Source organism: Tursiops truncatus, chromosome X (assembly GCF_011762595.2).
Source record: "Tursiops truncatus isolate mTurTru1 chromosome X, mTurTru1.mat.Y, whole genome shotgun sequence".
Lineage (NCBI taxonomy): Eukaryota > Metazoa > Chordata > Mammalia > Artiodactyla > Delphinidae > Tursiops > Tursiops truncatus.
Genome location: NC_047055.1, coordinates 73,724,792 through 73,744,784, shown reverse-complemented (window position 1 = coordinate 73,744,784; position 19,993 = coordinate 73,724,792). Strand labels below are relative to the sequence as shown.

Here is a 19,993-nt window from a genome sequence, read left to right as displayed (position 1 = left end):
GATTTATTTCTGATCTGGTTTTGATAGCTTTTAAACATAATTAAAAGCATTAGGAAGCAAGATGGAGTTAAAATTATGGAAAGGCACAGTCTAGGCCTCCACTCTAGTATGTGTAACTCCAACAAGACAAATTCAGTTAACCGATTTGTGTAATAGGATAGCTGAGCATGGAAAACTTTTTTGTCATTATTTGTATGGCAACTTACAGGGTTTAACTGATATAAAAATCAGGTGATCTTGAAGGTTTATTTTTAAATTGACGTTCTTTTTTTTTTTAATTTTTTAATTTTTGGCTGCGTTGGGTCTTTGTTGCTGCTCGCGGGCTGTCCCTAGTTGCGGCGAGCGGGGGCTATTCTTTGTTGTGGTGCGCGGGCTACTCATTGTGGTGGCTTCTCTTGTTGCGGAACATGGGCTCCATGCGTGCGGGCTTCAGTAGTTGCGGCACGTGGGCTCAGTAGTTGTGGATCGCAGGCTCTAGAACGCAGGTTCAGTAGTTGTGGCGCAGGGGCTTAGTTGCTCCGCGGCATGTGGGATCTTCCCGGATGAGGGCTTGAAACCATGTCCCTGCATTGGGAGGCAGATTCTTAACCACTACGCCACCAGGGAAGCCCTAAATTGCCATTCTTTAATATATATATATTTTTACATCTTTATTGGAGTATAATTGCTTTACAATGGTGTATTAGTTTCTGCTTTATAACAAAGAGAATCAGTTATACATATACATATGTTCCCATATCTCTTCCCTCTTGCGTCTCCCTCCCTCCCACCCTCGCTATCCCACCCCTCTAGGTGGTCACAAAGCACCGAGCTGATCTCCCTGTGCTATGCGGCTGCTTCCTACTAGCTATCTACCTTACGTTTAGTACGGTATGTATGTCCATGCCTCTCTCTCGCTTTGTCACAGCTTACCCTTCCCCCTCTCCATATCCTCAACTTCATTCTCCAGTAGGTCTGTGTCTTTATTCCTGTCTTACCCCTAGGTTCTTCATGACATTTTTTTCCCTTAAATTCCATATATATGTGTTAGCATACTGTATTTGTCTTTCTCTTTCAGACTTACTTCACTCTGTATGACAGACTCTAGGTCCATCCACCTCATTACAAATAGTTCAATTTCATTTCATTTTATGGCTGAGTAATATTGCATTGTATGTATGTGCCACATTCTTCTTTATCCATTCATCCGATGATGGACACTTAGGTTGTTTCCATCTCTGGGCTATTGTAAATAGAGCTGTAATGAGCATTTTGGTACATGACTCTTTCTGAATTATGGTTTTCTCAGGGTATATGCCTAGTAGTGGGATTGCTGGGTCATATGGTAGTTCTATTTGTAGTTTTTTAAGGAACCTCCATACTGTTCTCCATAGTGGCTGTACCAATTCACATTCCCACCAGCAGTGCAAGAGTGTTCCCTTTTCTCCACAACCTCTCTAGCATTTATTGTTTCTAGATTTTTTGATGATGGCCATTCTGACTGGTGTGAGATGATATCTCATTGTAGTTTTGATTTGCATTTCTCTAATCATTAATAATGTTGAGCATTCTTTCATGTGTTTGTTGGCAGTCTGTATATCTTCTTTGGAGAAATGTCTATTTAGGTCTTCTGCCCATTTTTGGATTGGGTTGTTTGTTTTTTTGTTATTGAGCTGCATGAGCTGCTTATACATTTTGGAGATTAATCCTTTGTCAGTTGCTTCATTTGCAAATATTTTCTCCCATTCTGAGGGTTGTCTTTTGGTCTTGTTTATGGTTTCCTCTGCTGTGCAAAAGCTTTGAAGTTTCATTAGGTCCCATTTGTTTATTTTTGTTTTCATTTCCATTTCTCTAGGAGGTGGGTCAAAAAGGATCTTGCTGTGATTTATGTCATAGAGTGTTCTTCCTATGTTTTCCTCTAAGAGTTTGATAGTTTGTGGCCTTACATTTAGGTCTTTAATCCATTTTGAGCTTATTTTTGTGTATGGTTTAGGGAGTGATCTAATCTCATACTTTTACATGTACCTGTCTAGTTTTCCCAGCACCACGTATTGAAGAGGCTGTCCTTTCTCCACTGTACATTCCTGCCTCCTTTATCAAAGATAAGGTGACCATATATGCGTGGGTTTATCTCTGGGCTTTCTATCCTGTTCCATTGATCTGTCTTTCTGTTTTTGTGCCAGTACTATGCTGTCTTGATTACCGTAGCTTTGTAGTATAAGCTGAAGTCAGGGAGCCTGATTCCTCCAGCTTCGTTTTTCGTTCTCAGGATTCCTTTGGCTATTCGGGGTCTTTTGTGTTTCCATACAAATTGTGATTTTTTTTTGTTCTAGTTCTGTGAAAAATGCCAGTGGTAGTTTGATAGGGATTGCATTGAATCTATAGATTGCTTTGGGTACTAGAGTCATTTTCACAATGTTGATTCTTCCAATCCAGGAACATGGTATATCTCTCCATCTATTTGTATCATCTTTAATTTCTTTCATCAGTGTCTTATAATTTTCTGCATACAGGTCTTTTGTCTCCATATGTAGGTTTATTCCTAGATATTTTAGTCTTTTTGTTGCAATGGTAAATGGGAGTGTTTTCTTGATTTCACTTTCAGATTTTTCATCATTAGTGTATAGGAATGCCAGAGGTTTCTGTGCATTAATTTTGTATCCTGCTACTTTACCAAATTCATTGATTAGCTCTAGTAGTTTTCTGGTAGCATCTTTAGGATTCTCTATGTATAGTATCATGTCATCTGCAAACAGTGACAGCTTTACTTCTTCTTTTCTGATTTGGATTCCTTTTATTTCCTTTTCTTCTCTGATTGCTGTGGCTAAAACTTCCAAAACTATGTTGAATAAGAGTGGTTAGAGTGGGCAACCTTGTCTTGTTCCTGATCTTAGTGGAAATGCTTTCAGTTTTTCACCATTGAGGATGATGTTGGCTGTGGTTTTTTTCATATATGGCCTTTATTATGTTGAGGAAAGTTCCCTCTATGCCTACCTTCTGCTGGGATTTAATCATAAATGAGTGTTGAATTTTGTCGAAAGCTTTCTCTGAATCTATTGAGATGATCATATGGTTTTTCTCCTTCAATTTGTTAATATGGTGTATCACGTTCATTGATTTGTGTATTTGGAAGAATGCTTGCATTCCTGGAATAAACCCCACTTGATCATGGTGTATGATCCTTTTAATGTGCTGTTGGATTCTGTTTGCTAGTATTTTGTTGAGGATTTTTGCATCAATGTTCATCAGTGATATTGGCCTGTAGTTTTCTTTCTTTGTGACATCCTTGTCTGGTTTTGGTATCTAGGTGATGGTGGCCTCATAGAATGAGTTTGGGAGTGTTCCTCCCTCTGCTCTATTTGGAAGAGTTCAAGAAGGATAGGTGTTAGCTCTTCTCTAAATGTTTGATAGAATTCGCCTGTGAAGCCATCTGGTCCTGGGCTTTTGTTTGTTGGAAGATTTTTAATCACAGTTTCAATTTCAGTGCTTGTGATTGGTCTGTTCATATTTTCTGTTTCTTCCTGATTCAGCCTTGGCAGGTTGTGCATTTCTAAGAATTTGTCCATTTCTTCCAGGTTGTCCATTTTATTGGCATAGAGTTGCTTGTAGTAATCTCTCATGATCTTTTGTATTTCTGCAGTGTCAGTTGTTACTTCTCCTTTTTCATTTGTTAATTCTATTGATTTGAGTCTTCTCCCTTTTTTTCTTGATGAATCTGGCTAATGGTTTATCTATTTTGTTTATCTTCTCAAAGAACCAGCTTTTAGTTTTATTGATCTTTGCTAGCGTTTCCTTCCTTTCTTTTTCATTTATTTCTGATCTGATCTTTATGATTTATTTCCTTCTGCTAGCTTTGGGGTTTTTTTGCTCTTCTTTCTCTAATTGCTTTAGGTGCATGGTTAGTTTGTTTATTCGAGATGTTTCCTGTTTCTTAAGGTAGGATTGTAGTGCTATAAACTTCCCTCCTAGAACTGCTTTTCCTGCATCCCATAGGTTTTGGGTCATCGTGTCTCCATTGTCATTTGTTTCTAGGTATTTTTTGATTTTGTCTTTGATTTCTTCAGTGATCACTTCATTATTAAGTAGTGTATTGCTTAGCCTCCATGTGTTTATATTTTTTACAGATCTTTTCCTGTAATTGATATCTAGTCTCATAGCGTTGTGGTCGGAAAAGATACTTGATACAATTTCAATTTTCTTAAATTTACCAAGGCTTGATTTGTGACCGAAGATATGATCTGTCTTGGAGAATGTTCCATGAGCACTTGAGAAAAATGTGTATTCTGTTGTTTTTGGATGGAATGTCCTATAAATATCAATGAAGTCCATCTTGTTTAATGTATGATTTAAAGTTTGTGTTTCCTTATTTATTTTCATTTTGGATGATCTGTCCATGGGTGAAAGTGGGGTGTTAAAGTCCCCTACTATGAATGTGTTACTGTCGATTTCCCCTTTTATGGCTGTTAGTTTTTGCCATATGTATTGAGGTGCTCCTATGTTGGGTGCATAAGTATTTACAATTGTTATATCTTCTTGGATCAATCCCTTGATCATTATGTAGTGTCCTTCTTTGTCTCCTCTAATAGTCTTTATTTTAAAGTCAATTTTGTCTGATATGAGAATTGCTACTAGAGCTTACTTTTGGTTTCCATTTGCATGGAATATCTTTTTCCATCCCCTCACTTTCACTCTGTATGTTTCCCTAGGTTCGAAGTGGGTCTCTTGTAGATAGCATATATATGGGTCATGTTTTGGTATCCATTCAGCCAGTCTGTGTTTTTTGGTGGGAGCATTTAGTCCATTTACATTTAAGGCAATTATCAATATGTATGTTCCTATTCCCATTTTCTTAATTGTTTTGGTTTTGTTATTGTAGGTCTTTTCCTTTTCCTGTGTTTCTTGCCTAGAGAAGTTCCTTTAGCATTTGTTTTAATGCTGGTTTGGTGGTGCTAACCTCTCTCAGCTTTTGTTTGTCTGTAAATGTTTTAATTTCTCCATCAAATCTCAATGAGATCCTTGCTTGGTAGAGTAATCTTGGTTGTAGCTTTTTCTCCTTCATCTCTTTAAATATGTCTGCCACTCCTTTCTGGCTTGCAGATTTTCTGCTGAAAGATCAGCTGTTATCCTTATGGAGATTCCCTTGTGTGTTATTTGTTGTTTTTCCCTTGCTGCTTTTAATATGTTTTCTTTGTATTTAATTTTTGATAGTTTGATTAATATGTGTCTTGGCATGTTTCTCCTTGGATTTATCCTGTATGGGCCTCTCTGTGCTTAATGTAATTGATTAACTATTTGCTTTCCCATATTAGGGAAGTTTTCAAATCTAATCTCCTCAAATATTTTCTCAGTCCCTTTTTTTTTCTCTTATCTACTGGGACCCCTGTAATTCTTATGTTGGTGTGTTTAATGTTGTCCCAGAGGTCTCTGAGACTGTCCTCAGTTCTTTTCATTCTTTTTTCTTTATTCTGTTCTGCAGTAGTTTTTTCCACTATTTTATCTCCCAGGGCACTTATCCGTTCTTCTGCCTCAGTTATTCTGCTCTTGATCCCTTCTAGAGTATTTTTAATTTCATTTTTTGTGTTGTTCATGGTTGCTTGTTTCCTCTTTAGTTCTTCTAGGTCCTTCTTAAATGTCTCTTGCATTTTCTCTATTCTATTTCCAAGATTTTGGATCATCTTTACTATCATTATTCTGAATTCTTTCTCAGGTCGACTGCCTATTTCCTCGTCCTTTGTTAGGTCTTGTGGGTTTTTACCTTGCTCCTTCATCTGCTGTGTATTTTTCTGTCTTCTCATTTTGCTTATCTTACTCTGCTTGGGGTCTCCTTTTTGAAGGCTGCAGGTTTGTACTTCCCGTTGTTTTTGGTGTCTGTCCCCAGTGGCTAAAGTTGGTTCAGTGGGTTGTGTAGGCCTCCTGGTGGAAGGGACTAGTTTCTGTCTTCTGGTGGATGAGCCTGGATCTTGTCTTTCTGGTGGGCAGTTCCACGTCTGGTGGTGTGTTTTGAGGTGTCTGTGGCCTTATTATGATTTTAGGCAGCCTCTCTGCTAATGGGTGGTGTTGTGTTCCTGTCTTGCTAGTTGTCTGGCATAGGGTGTCCAGCACTCTAGCTTGCTGGTCTTTGAGTGAAGCTGGGTTTTGGTGTTGAGATGGAGATCTCTGGGTGATTTTCGCCGTTTGATATTTTGTGGAGCTGGGAGGTCTTTTGTGGAACAGTGTCCTGAAGCTGCCTCTCCCACGTCAGAGGCACAACACTAACTCCTGGCTGCAGCACCAAGAGCCTTTCATCCACTCGGCTCAGAATAAAAGGGAGAAAAAGTAGACAGAAAAAAGAAAGAAAGAGGATGAAATAAAATAAAATAAAGATAAAATAAAGTTATTAAAATAAAAAATAATTATTTTTAAAAAATTAAAGAAAACGGACAAACAGAACCCTAGGACAAATGGTGAAAGCAAAGCTATACAGACAAAATCTCACACAGAAACATACACACTCACAAAAAGAAGAAAAGAGGAAAATATAATGAATTTTGCTCTCAAAGTCCACCTCCTCAATTTGGGATGATTTGTTGTCTATTCAGGTATTCCACTGATGCAGGGTTCATCAAGTTGTTTGTGAAGATTTAATCCGCTGCTCCTGAGGCTGCTGGGAGAAATTTCCCTTTCTCTTCTATGTTCGCACAGCTCCTGGGGCTCAGCTTTGGATTTGGCCCTGCCTCTGCATGTAGGTCGCCGGAGGGCATCTTTTCTTAGCTCAGACAGAACGGGGTTAAAGGAGCAGCTGATTCAGGGTCTCTGACTCAGTCAGGCCATGGGGAGGGAGGGAGGGACATGGAGTGCGGGGCAACCCTGCAGTGGCAGAGGCCAGCGGGACGTTGCACCAGCCTCAGGCGCGCCGTTCGTTCTCCCGGGGAAGTTGTCCCTGGATCCCATGACGCTGGCAGTGGCGGGCTGTACAGGCTCCCTGGAAGGGTGGTGTGGTTAGTGACCTGTGCTCACAAAGAGGCTTCTTGGTGGCGGCAACAGCAGCCTTAGCGTCTCATGCCCGTCTCTCGGGTCTGCGCTGTTAGCCGCAGCTCGCACCTGTCTGTGGAGCTCCTTTAGGCAGCGCTCTTAAGCCCCTCTCCTCGTGCACCAGCAAACCAAGAGGGAAGATATGTCTCTTGCCTCTTCGGCAGGTCCAGAGTTTTCCCCGGACTCCCTCCCGGCTAGCCGTGGTGCACAACCCCTTCAGGCTGTGTTCAAGTCGCCGGTCCTCTCCCAGCATCTGACCAAAGCCCGAGCCTCAGCTCCCAGCCCCCGCCCGCCCTGGCGGGTGAGCAGGCAAGCCTCTCGGGCAGGTGAGTGCTGGTTGGCACTGATCTTCTGTGCGGGAATCTCTCCACTTTGCCCTGCGCACCCCTGTTGATGTGCTCTCCTCCACAGCTCCGAAGCTTCCCCCCTCTGCCACCCGCAGTCTCCACCTGTGAAGGGGCTTCCTAGTGTGTGGAAACCTTTCCTCCTTCACAGCTCCCTCCCACTGGTGTAGGTCCTGTCCCTATTCTTTTGTCTTTTCTTTTTTCTTTTGGCCTACCCAGGTACCTGGGGAGTTTCTTGTCTTTTGGGAGGTCTGAGGTCTTCTGCCAGCATTCAGTGGGTGTTCTGTAGGAGTTTTTCCATGTGTAGATGTATTTCTGGTGTATCTGTGGGGAGGAAGTGATCTCCATGTCTTACTCTTCCGCCAACTTCCCTGTCTCTCCCAATACTGTTAAATAAAAGTGGTGAGAATGGGCATCCTGAACTTATAGGAAGTTCTTTCAGCTTTTCAACATAGGGTATGATGTTAGCTGTTGATTTGTCATATATGGCCTTTATTGTGTTGAAATATGTTCCCTCTGTACATATTATATTGAGAGCTCTTATCATAAATGGATATTAAATTTTCTCAACAGTTTTCTGCATCTTTCGAGATGCTCATAATTTTTTTTTCTTTACTTTATTACTGTGGTGTATCAAATTGACTGATTTGTGGTTTGATCCATACTTGCATCTCTGGGATAAATCCCACTTGATCATGGTGATGGACCTTTTAATGTGTTGTTGAATTTGGATTGCTAGTATTTTGTTGAGGATTTTGCACCTATGTTCCTCAGTAATACTGGTCAGTAATTTTCTTTCTGTTTTTTATTTATATTTTTGTTTTGTTTTGTTATCAAGGGAATGCTGGCTACATAGAATGAGTTTGGAAGTGTTCATTCCTCTGCAAGTATTTGGAACATTTTGAGGACAGGCATTAACTCTTCTCTAAATGTTTGGTAGTATTTACCTGTGAAGCTGTCTGCTCCTAGGGTTTTGTTTGTTGGAAGTTTTCTTTATTACTGTTTCAATTTCTTTACTGATACTTGGTCTGTGGATATTTTCCATTTCTTCCTGGTCCTATCTTGTGAGATTGTACATTTCTAGGAATTTCTCCATATCTTCTAGATTTTCTATTTAATTTTTGCATAATTATTTGTAGTAATCTCTTATGATCCTTTCTATTTCTATAATGTCAGTTTTGACTTCTTCTGTTTCATTTCTGATTATACTTGGTCTCTCTTATTGATCGTTTGACTAATGGTTTATCAATCTTCTTTATCTTTTCATAAATAAAGTTCTTAGTTTCATTGTTCTTTCTTATTTTTATTTAGTTTTTTATTTAGTCTTCATTTCACTTATTTCTTCTCTCATCTCTCATTTCTTCTACCAACACTGGCTTTTGTTTGTTCTTTTTCTACTTCATTTAAGTGTAAGCTTAGGTTGCTTTTTTGGGATTTTTGTTTTATTGTTTCCTGTGGTAATCTTTTATTGCTATAAACTTTCCTCTTAGAACTGCTTTTTTTTTTAATCTTTGTTGGAGTATAATTGCTTTACAATGTTGTGTTAGTTTCTGCTGTATAACAAAGTGAATCAGCTATATGTATACATATATCCCCATATCTCCTCCCTCTTGCGTTTCCCTCCCACCCTCCCTATCCCACCGCTCTATGTGCTCATAAAGCACCGAGCTTATCTCCCTGTGCTATGCGGCTGCTTCCTACTAGCTATCTATTTTACATTTGGTAGTGTATATTGGCCATGCCACTCACGCACTTTGTTCCAGCTTACCCTTCCCCCTCCCCGTGTCTTCAAGTTCATTCTCTAGTAGGTCTGTGTCTATTCCCTTGCCCTTAGTCTTGCCCTTAGGTTCTTCATGACCGGTTTTTTTTTTTTTTTTTTTTTTTTTAGATTCCATATATATGTATTAGCACATGGTATTTGTTTTTCTTTTTCTGACTAACTTCACTCTGTATGACAGATTCTAGGTCCATCCACTTCACTACAAATAACTTAATTTCTTTTCTTTCTATGGCTGAATAATATTCGATTGTATACATGGGCCACATCTTCTTTATACATTCATCTGTCAATGGACACTTAGGTTGCTTCCATGTCCTGGCTATTGTAAACAGAGCTGCAATGAACATTGTGGTACATGACTCTTTTTGAATTATGGTTTTCTCAGGGTATATGCCCAGTAGTGGTATTGCTGTGTCATATGGTAGTTCTATTTTTGTTTTTATAAGGAACCTCCATACTGTTCTCCATAGTGGCTGTATCAATTTACATTCCCACCAACCATGCAAGAGTGTTCCCTTTTCTCCACATCCTCTCCAGCATTTATTGTTTGTAGATTTTTTGATGATGGCCATTCTGACCGGTTTGAGATGATATCTCATTGTAGTTTTGATTTCCATTTCTCTGATATTTAGTGATGTTGAGCCTCCTTTCATGTGCCTGTTGGGCATTTGTATGTCTTCTTTGGAGAAATATCTATTTAGGTCTTCTGCTCATTTAAAAATTTTGTTTTATATTAAGCTATATGTGCTGTTTGGATATTTGGGAAATTAAGCACTTGTCGGTTTCATCATTTGCAAAAATTTTCTCCCATTCTGTAGGTTGTCATTTCCTTTTGTCTATGGTTTCCTTTGCTGTGCAAAGGCTTTGAAGTTTAATTAGGTTCATTTGTTTATTTTTGCTTTTGTTTCCTTTGTTTTAGGAGACAGATCCAAGAAATATTGCTGTGATTTTTGTCAAAGAGAGATCTGCTTATGTTTTCCTCTAGGAGTTTTATAGTATTGGGTCTTATGTTTAGGTCTTTAATCCATTTTCATCTTATTTTTGTATATGGTGTTAGAGAATGTTATCATTTCATTCTTTTACATACAGCTGTCCAGATTTCCTAGCACCACTTACTGAAGAGACTGTCTTTTCTCCATTGTATATTCTTGCCTCCTTTGTTGTAGATTTTATGACATAAGTGCGTGGGTTTTCTTCTGGACTCTCTATCTTGTTCCACTGATCTATGTGTCTCTTTTTGTGCCAGTCCCATGGTGTTTTGATTACCATAGCTTTGCGGGATGGTCTGAAGTCAAGGAGCCAGATTTCTTTAGCTCCATTCTTCTTTCTCAAGATTGTTTTGCATATTTGGGGTCTTTTGTATTTCCATATAACTTAAAAAAAATTTTGTTCTAATTGTGTTGTAAAATGCCATTGGTAATTTAATAGGAATTGCACTGAATTTGTAGATTGCCTTGGATAGTATTTCTATTTTGACAATGTTGTTTCTTCCAATCCAGGAATACAGTGTATGTTTCCATCTGTGTCATCTTCAATTTCTTTCATCAACATCTTATACTTTTTGGAGTACAGGTCTTTTGCCACCTTAGGTAGGTTTATTCTTAGATATTTTATTCTTTTTAATTCAATGGTAAATGGGATTATTTCCTTAATTTCTCTTTCTGATCTTTCATTGTTAGTTTATAGGAATGCAACAGATTTCTGTGTGTTAATTTTGTATCTTGACACTTTACCAAATTTGTTGATAAACTCTAGTAGTTTTTTGGTAGCATCTTTACTGTTTTGTATGTATAGTATCATGTCATCTGCAAATAGTGAATGTTTTACTTCTTTTACAACTTGGATTCCTTTTTTTTTTCTTTTTCTTCTCTGGTTTCTGTGGCTAGGTATTCCAAAACTATGTTGAAGAAAAACGGTGAGAGTGGGCATCCTAGTCTTGTTCCTGATCTTAGAGACAATGCTTTCAGCTTTTCACTGTTGAGTATAATCTTAGCTGTGGATTTGTCATATATGGCGTTATGTAAAATTTACTTTTGAATGAGAGTGTTAAGCTTATTTTTTGAGGAGGGGTCATTTGGAAAAGACCTTGAATGATCAGTAGAAGTTAATCAATTAGGATTGGATGGGAAGCACATTAAGGTGGGAGCAAACTTCCAAATGCAGTGAAATGTGAAGAAATCTGAGCTAATAAAAATATGATTTGAACCAAAATTTAAAAAAATAATAATGTTAGAGTACCAGCTAAATTAACCAAAATGAAAAAAATACAGTATAAAATTAAATAAAATAAGAAGTTAAACAAAAATATTTTAAAAGAGTATAAATTATTAGACCCTCTCCTGAAGGCAGAGATGAAGAAGTTAAGAATAAAATTTCTAAAGACTTTTGAGTTTTTTAAAATAAGTGAATGGAATTACATGAAAAGAATTAAATATCCCTGCATAGACTGGGGGAAAAACAAGAAAATAATTAAAGAAACTTTAAAAATAGATCACCAGTTCCAGATATTCCTATAATTTAATTTTATGAAGCTCATCAAGACCTGATAAGTTTAGTAGGTATGAGTATTTAATAATTTTTGATCATAAGATGTCACTGCCCATTAGAATATAGGGGTTCTGATATTAGTCAAGAAGCTGAATCATAAAGAAAGTTATCAGGTAGTGCCCTTAAAGGAGTTACTGTTGAAAATATTGAGTAAAATCTTAAAAAACTATATAAAGTGTGCTTACGACCGAAACTTGAAGATGGCTTAATAGTAGTATAAGTGATGATAATAATATGTAACCTGGCTTTTCTATGGTACTTTTGGCTTTACAAATCAGTTTTGATGGTTACCATATTTTCTTGGGGGATCACAGGTTCCAAGAGAAGACAACAGTTGAAGTGGACCCTAGAAGGGAAGTAGGCAGAGAAAGGAGAGGCATCTTGGTACCATAAACTATATTATGCACTTTTGAGCAAGAGCTTAGTGGGTACTCAGTAAAAAGTGTCATTAAATGTACATATAAGTCATTCCAGGCAGAGTGAGTGACATGAACAAGGAGAAAGGCATGAAAGGATGCAGCGTGTTTGAAAGATGTCTGGTAAATCCTACTGTGTACAAGGAATTTAACAAGGTAGTTTTATAGACATGATATTTGTTTCTCAGTATTCCTGTGATTGTAGGCAATAAACTCTGTTTCACAGATGAGGGGACTGTAGCCCCAAAAGGCTAAGTAATTTGACCAAGGTCACAAAAAAAGTTAGTAGCAGGATAGCAATTCATTCCCAAATCTGTCTGATGAGAAAACCAGTATTTTGTTTCCCTCACTTTACCTCCAGAATATCACATTGTGTAGGAAAGAGTTGTGGTAAGAATCAGAATATAGAGCACCTTGAATATTATGACCATGATTTAGGGCATGATTCTGTAAATGGTTTTTGAGTCAGTATGGGGTATGAGAGAGGAATGGATATTGTAATGAGAACTATGGTTACAAAGGATAGTCTGAAAGAAGATGGATTGAGAGGGTGGTAAAGAGATAGGTAGACTACAGAAGGAAAAATGTTAGTGGGCTGTTGGCAATTTTCCAAAAGAAGGTAAGTGCCTGATTCAAGGCAGTGGAGGTGGGAAATCTACCTTGTGGTGCTCTTATTTTTAGAACAGTATTAATTTCTTCTGTTGTGTTGTTTGCTGTGCACTATAATATGATTGAGATATATATTGCTTCATAAAGAGATGTAACCCTGGAAACTTTGAAAAATAAAAATGAACATGAAGAGCATTGGAAACCAAGGATGGCTGGCTTTAAAAAAATTTATTGGGGACTTCCCTGGTGGTCCAGTGGTTAAGACTCTGCACTTCCAATTCAGGGAATGTGGATTCGATCCCTGGTCGGGGAACTAAGATCCCACATGCCGTGTGGTGCAGCCAAAAGATTAAAAAAATATATATTGATGTAATGATAGCATAAGGATACTTATTGTTTGAGAAATTAGTTTATTCTGAGAGGGGATACATATCCAATGAGTTTCTTACAGATCCAAACGTGAATAACCTATATCATATAAAGAATCAGAATGACTTTGCAGTGCAGTTTGAAACCAGGAAATGTGATACCTCTGGCCTTGTTCTTTTTTCTCAGGAAAGACATTATGAAACTGGCATAAAAAATACACACATAGACCAATGGAACAGAATATATAGCCCAGAATTAAACCTCCACATATACATTAACTAATAGTCAACTATGGAGACAAGAACACCCAATGAGAAAAGTATAGTCTCTTCAACAAACGGTGCCAGGAAAACTGGATAAACACATGCAGAACAATGAAATTGGACCCATATATTATACCGCTCACAAAAATTAACTGGAAATGGATCAAAGAGTTAGCCATAAGACCCAATACCATAAAATTCCTACAATAAAACTTAGGGGAGAAGACCCTTGTCATTGGTTTTGGCAATTATTTTCTGGATATGACATTGAAAACACAAACAACAAAAGCAAACCACAGCAAGTGGGACATCAAACTAAAAAGTATCTGCACGCAAAAGAAACAACAAAATTGAAAAGCAACCTATGGAATGGGAGAAAACATTTGCAAACCATGTAATGATAATGGGTTAATAACCAAAGTATATAAAGTACTCATTTAATTCAATAACAAAAATTAAATTAAAATGGGCAAAATAACTAAATAGATATTTTTCCAAAGACATACAAATGGTTAACAGGTAAAACAAAAGATGCTCAACATCACTAATCATCATGAAAATGCAAATCAAAACTACAGTGAGATATCACCTCTTACCTTTTAGAATGGCTATCAACAAGAAGACAAGAGAAAACAAGTATTGGTGAGGATGTGGCAAAAAGTGAACCCTTGTACATTGTTCATGGAAATGTAAACTTGTTCAACCACTATGGAAAATAATGTGGAGGTTTCTCAATAAATTAAACATATATCTAACATATTATACAATAATTCCACTTCTGACCATATACCCAAATTAAATAAAAGGAGGATATTGAAGAGGTATATGCCCTCTCATCTTTATTGCAGCCTTATTCTCAACAGCCAAGATACAGAGAAAAACAGAAGTGCCCATCCCATGCTCCATCAGTACTGAATAGCTTGGAATTTTCAGAACATATTAGGCAATTCCTTATCTCTCTGGTAAATACTTTATAAGATTGTAATGTCTAGCTCACACATAGTTACCACCTTCCTGAGGCTATGATCAGAATCAACCACTCCTTTCTATGTGTATCAATATATATTTTTTGTCATACCATGTGTAATTTGTATTATTTCCCTACTAGGTTGTGAGCTCCATAAAGACAGGAACTGAAGCAGTTTTAGTTCTGAATCTCCAGCTGCCAGCCTAATGTTTGATATGTAGTAGCTACCTAGTAAATGTTTTTGAAATGAATTAGTTGGAGTAGGTGTAATTGTGCTGATTTTAGAAATAACAGAAGAGAAACACGGAAAAATAAGTGATTTCTTCAAAGTAACAAAGCTATTAGGTAGGAATGTGAGGAACTGAATGGAAGTACACTTGATAATAAAATTAGTCATTTTGTTACCAGATTTTGTAATCTTTGGAGCAGAGAAAAGTCAGAGTGACTTGAATGCAAGTAGAGAAGACTCCAATGGCAATCACCTCTGAATCAGGAAGTGGTAATTCCAGAGTTAGACCCAAATAAGCATGTAGTAGAGAGAATAATGGTCCACCAAAGATGTGCATATTCTTAATCCCCAGAACTTGTGATTTATTAGGTTACATGGCAAAGTGTAATTAAGGTTACAGATGGAATTAAGGTTGCTAATTTACTGACCTTAAAATAAGGAGATTATTCTGGATTATACAGGTGCACCCAACATAATCACAGGAGTCTTTAAAAGTGGAAGAGGGAGGGAAGACAGAAGTAGAAAGATGTCAGCATGGAAATTAGTTGATTTGATGTTGCTGGTTTTGAAGATGGAAGAGTAAGGCCACAAATCAAAGAATGTAGGAGGCTTCTAGAAACTGGAAAAGGCAAGAAACAGATACTCCCCAAGGACAGTTGTAAGGAAAGCAGCCCTGCTAAAACTTTCATTTTAGTGCAGGAAGATTTATTTTTGACTTCTGACCCCCAGAATTGTTAGATAATAAATTTGTGTTATTTTAAGTTTCTAAGTTTGAGGTAATTTATTACAGTAGAAAGACAGGAGACAGTGGTAAGAAAAATGGATAATGGAACCGCAAGCCTGAGTCAGAAGTAAAGAACAATACTCAGTGATTTACTGGGAGAAGTTTCAACTTCCTAGGAAACACAAAGTAATTAAGAAAGTCCTATGTAAAAGACAAAAATGAGTTTTAATAATATGTGTAATTTTTTATTTAGACTAGCTTTTTATGATTGAAAAATTAATAGATGGACATAGTAAGACATCTAAACAGTATATGGGGGTACACAGTATAAAATCTTCATTCCACCTCTGCCCTTCAGCTACCAGTTACCCTCTCCAGAGGAATCAATTTGCTGTTATGAAAACACAAGAGTGTATGTTCTAGACCTTGTCTATGCATAGGCAAGCACATTTGTGGATAAAACCCACATTTTCAAACAAATGGAGACACACTCTACACGCCGTTCTGCACCTTGCTATTTTGTTACTTAAAATACTATATTTAATCAATTCTAAGTCATGCTTTTAAACATTTTGAAATATGTGAAATCAGCATTTATGTCATGATGGCATCTTATAATCACTGTTGGTCAGGCGTGGTCATGATATAGCAGTTTTCATTGCCTGAGTCTCTTAAATATTTTGGCATGAGTGGACAACTGCAATTCCTTTATATCAATTAATAAATCATTTAAGGATTATTGAAAGAAGTAGTATAAGGGCCGACAGTTTCTGAAAATCTTCTGTTGACACTCTCTAGTAAGAACAAGAAAGCATCAGCATCTAAACTTGCAGAATGGGTGTTGGCACGTAGGAAGAAGATTCTAGAGAAGATAATGTAGTATTCTTTTTAAAAATTCTGCATCATAAATACTTTTGATGCCCCATGGAATGATGCTCTGTGCAAGATCATGAACATCATTGACATTGAACTCAAAAACATTTCAGAAGAGCCAAACTCTTAATGTAAGAAAGCTTTAGGAATACCTTAGTAAATTACTTTTTAAAATATTTTCTTATGTATGTACAAGCAAGTGTGATTTAAGATAAAAGTCTCAGTATTAAAAAATCTAAATTAGATAATTCAATAAGTCTAAAGTAATAACCTATGTGGCAGGAAAGGAGTTATGCTTGTAGCTTTTCCAACATGGTCTCTGGACTCCTAAGGAATCCACAAGGAGGTCCCTGATATCGAAAATATCTTCATCATAATACTAATTTATTTGCCTTTTTCATTGTGTTGAATCATCTTTTCATTCCAGGAATAAGTCTTACATAGTCATGATGCATAATCCTTTTAATATGTTGATGAATTCAGTTTTCTAGAATATTTTTGAGGATTTTTTCAACAATATACATAAGTGGTATTGGTCTATAGTTTTCTTTTCTTGTAGTGTTTTAGTCTGGCCCTGATATCAGTGTAATACTAGCATCATGGAATGAGTTAGGAAATGTTCCCCCATATTCAATATTTTGAAAGAGTTTGAGAAGAATAGGTGTTAACTTTTTAAAATGTCTGATAGAATTCACCACTTGAGCATTTTGACACCAACTTTTGCTTTGTTGAAAGTTTTTCTTTGATTATGGATTAAATCTCCTTACTTGTATAGGTCTGTTCAGATTTTCTATTCCTTATTAAGTGAAATATTATAGATTGTGTGTTTCTTAGAATTTTTCCATTTTATCTAGGTTTTCCAATTTGTTGGTGAACAATAGTTCATGGTGCTCTTTTATAATCCTTTTTATTTCTATAAAACCATTAGTATTGTCCCCATTTTCATTTCTAATTATATTAATTATGAAAATTTCACAACTAACATCTCACTCAATGATAAAAGATAAAAAAGTATTTCCCCCAAAGATAAGAACAAGGGTGCCCATTTTTACCACTGTTGTTCAACATTATACTGGAAGTTCTAGCCAGAACAAATGGGCAAAGAGGAGAAATAAAATGTATCCAAGTTGAAAAGAAGTAAAACTATCTCTATTAACAGATGGCATAATTCTATAGATAGAAAATTCTAAATAATACACACAAAAGCACTATCAGAACTAATAAACAAATTCAGCAAAATTGAAGGATACAAGGTGAGCATGCAAAAATCAGTTGTATTTCTGTACCTTGAAACTACTGTGTGATCTTGGGCAATTTATGTAACCTCTCTGTGCCTTTGTCTCCTTATCTGTAAAATGGAGAAAATAATAGTGTCATAAAGTTGTGAAAAGTAAATGAGTTAATGCATATATTGTAAAACATTTAGAAAAGTTACTAAACACTCAAAAATATTACATTATTTAAATTCTGTTTACATGTTTTTGTTCAACTAGCTTTAATTATCAGTTTATCTCCAGTGCTTAACTTGGTATCTGTCCCAGAGTAGACACTTACAAAATAAGTTTGTTAAATGAATTGATGAATGTGGATGGGTAAACAGTTGTAATGTAATAGATGCTGCAGCAGATACTGAGTACAAGGCACTTTATTTTATTTTCATTGAATATAGTTCCCTGTGCTATACAGTAGGTCTTTTTGTTTATCTGTCTTATATACAGTAGTGTGTATATGTTAATCCCAAACTCTTAATTTATCTCTGCCCCCCCCCCATACACACTATCCCCTTTGGTAACCATAGGTTTGTTTTCTATGTCTGTGAGTCTATTTCTAAATAAGTTCATTTATATAATTTTTCTAGCTTTCTCTTTATCTTTCTGACTTACTTCACTAAATATGGTAACCTCTAAGTCCATCCATGTTGTTGCAGATAGACATTTAATTCTTTTCTATAGCTGAGTAATAGTGCATTGTATATGTATATACCACATTTTCTTTATCCATTCATCTATCAATGGACATTTAGGTTGCTTCCATATCTTGGCTATTGTAAATAGTGCTGCTATGAACATTGGGGTCATGTATAATTTCTTTTCTTCTTTTCTTAAATTTTTATTGGAGTATAGTTTATTTACAGTATTGTGTTAATTTCAGGTGTACAGCAAAGTTAATCAGTTATACATATATATATAGCCACTCTTTATGAGACTCTTTTCCCATATAGGCCACTACAGAGTATTGAGTAGAGTTCCCTGTGCTATACAGTAGGTCCTAATTACTTATCTATTTTATATATAGTAGTGTGTATATGTCAATCCCAATATTCCAATTTATCTCTCCCGCTCTTACTCGCTGGTAATCATAAGTTTGTATTCTACATTTGTAACTTTATTTCTGTTTTGTAGATAATTTCATTTGTACACTTTTTAAAGATTCCACAGATAAGCTATATCATATGATATTTATCTTGCTTAGCCTGGCTTACTTCACTCAGTATGACAATCTGTAGGTCCATCCATGTTGCTGCAAATGGCTTTATTTTGTTCTTCTTTAAGGCTAATAGTCCATTGTATATATGTACCACATCTTCTTTATCCATTCCTCTGTCGATGGACACTTAGGTTGCTTCCACGTCCTGACTACTGTAAATAGTGCTGCAATGAACATTGGGGTGCATTTATCTTTTCAAATTAGAGTTTTCTCCATATATATGTCCACAAGTAGGATTGCTGGATCGTATGGTAACTGTTTTTAGTTTTTAAAGAATCTCCATACTGTTCTCCATAGTGGCTGCACCAATTTACATTCCCACCAACAGTGTAGGAGGATTCCTTTTTCTCCACACCATCTCCAGCATTTATTATTTGTAGACTTTTTAATGATGGCCATTCTGACTGGTGTGAGATGATAACTCATTGTTGTTTTGATTTGCATTTCTCTGACAATTAGTGATGTTAAGCATCTTTTCATGTGCCTCTCAGCCATCTGTGTGTCTTCTTTGAAGAAATGTCTATTTAGATTTTCCACCCATTTTTTTGATTGGGTTGTTTTTTTTTTTTTTGATATGGAGCTATATGAGCTGTTTTTATATTTTGGAAATTAAGCCCTTGCCAATTGCATAATTTGCAAAATTTTTCTCCCATTCTGTAGGTTGTCTTTTCATTTTGTCTATGGTTTCCTTTGCTGTGCAAAAGTTTTGAGGTTTAATTAGGTCCCATTTTGGTTTTGTTTGTTTGTTTACTTTGTTTTAGGAGATGGATCTAAAAAATAATGTTGCAATTTAAGTCAAAGAGGGATCTTCCTATGTTTTCCTCTAGTAGTTTATAGTATCAGGTCTTACATTTAGGTCTTTAATACATTTTTATTTTATTTTATTTTTATGTATGGTGTTAGAGAATGTTCTAATTTCATTCTTGTACACGTAGCTGTTCAGTTTTTCCAGCACAAGTACAAGACACTTTAAAGGGTAAGAGGGAGGATATGAATATTGTTTGAAGGAATCAGGAAACTTTTCACTGACAGAGGGCATTTACTTTCAGAAATTTTATAGAACAGTCAGAGCTTTCAGAGCAAGCTTTGCATCCAGAAACAGGTAATGTGACGCTGATAGCCACAAGGTGGCAATATTGCAGAAGAGAGTCACCAGCAGAGGAAAACACTAGAATATGCCAGCTTCTTTCAGCCCAGAGAATGTTTATAAGATTTCTCTCTCTTCTCCCTAGAGCTTTAAGTCATGACTTTTTCCTTTTCTTTCCTTTGTTGTTGGAAATTGACATTCCTGCTTCAGGCTGCTCAGGAAGCTGTCTGGCACTCCAGCCACTCTGTCATAATCAGACAGAAGAGAGAAATGTGCTCAATATGTTTACAGTTCACCAGATAATGAAC

General features: G+C 36.5%; 1 protein-coding gene across 1 annotated transcript in view; it reads left to right on the top strand.

The window, feature by feature from the left end:
* The window catches only part of LOC117310195 (dedicator of cytokinesis protein 11-like), a 73,297-nt gene that overhangs the window by 23,341 nt on the left and 29,963 nt on the right, over positions 1-19,993 (top strand). The window lies entirely within an intron of this gene.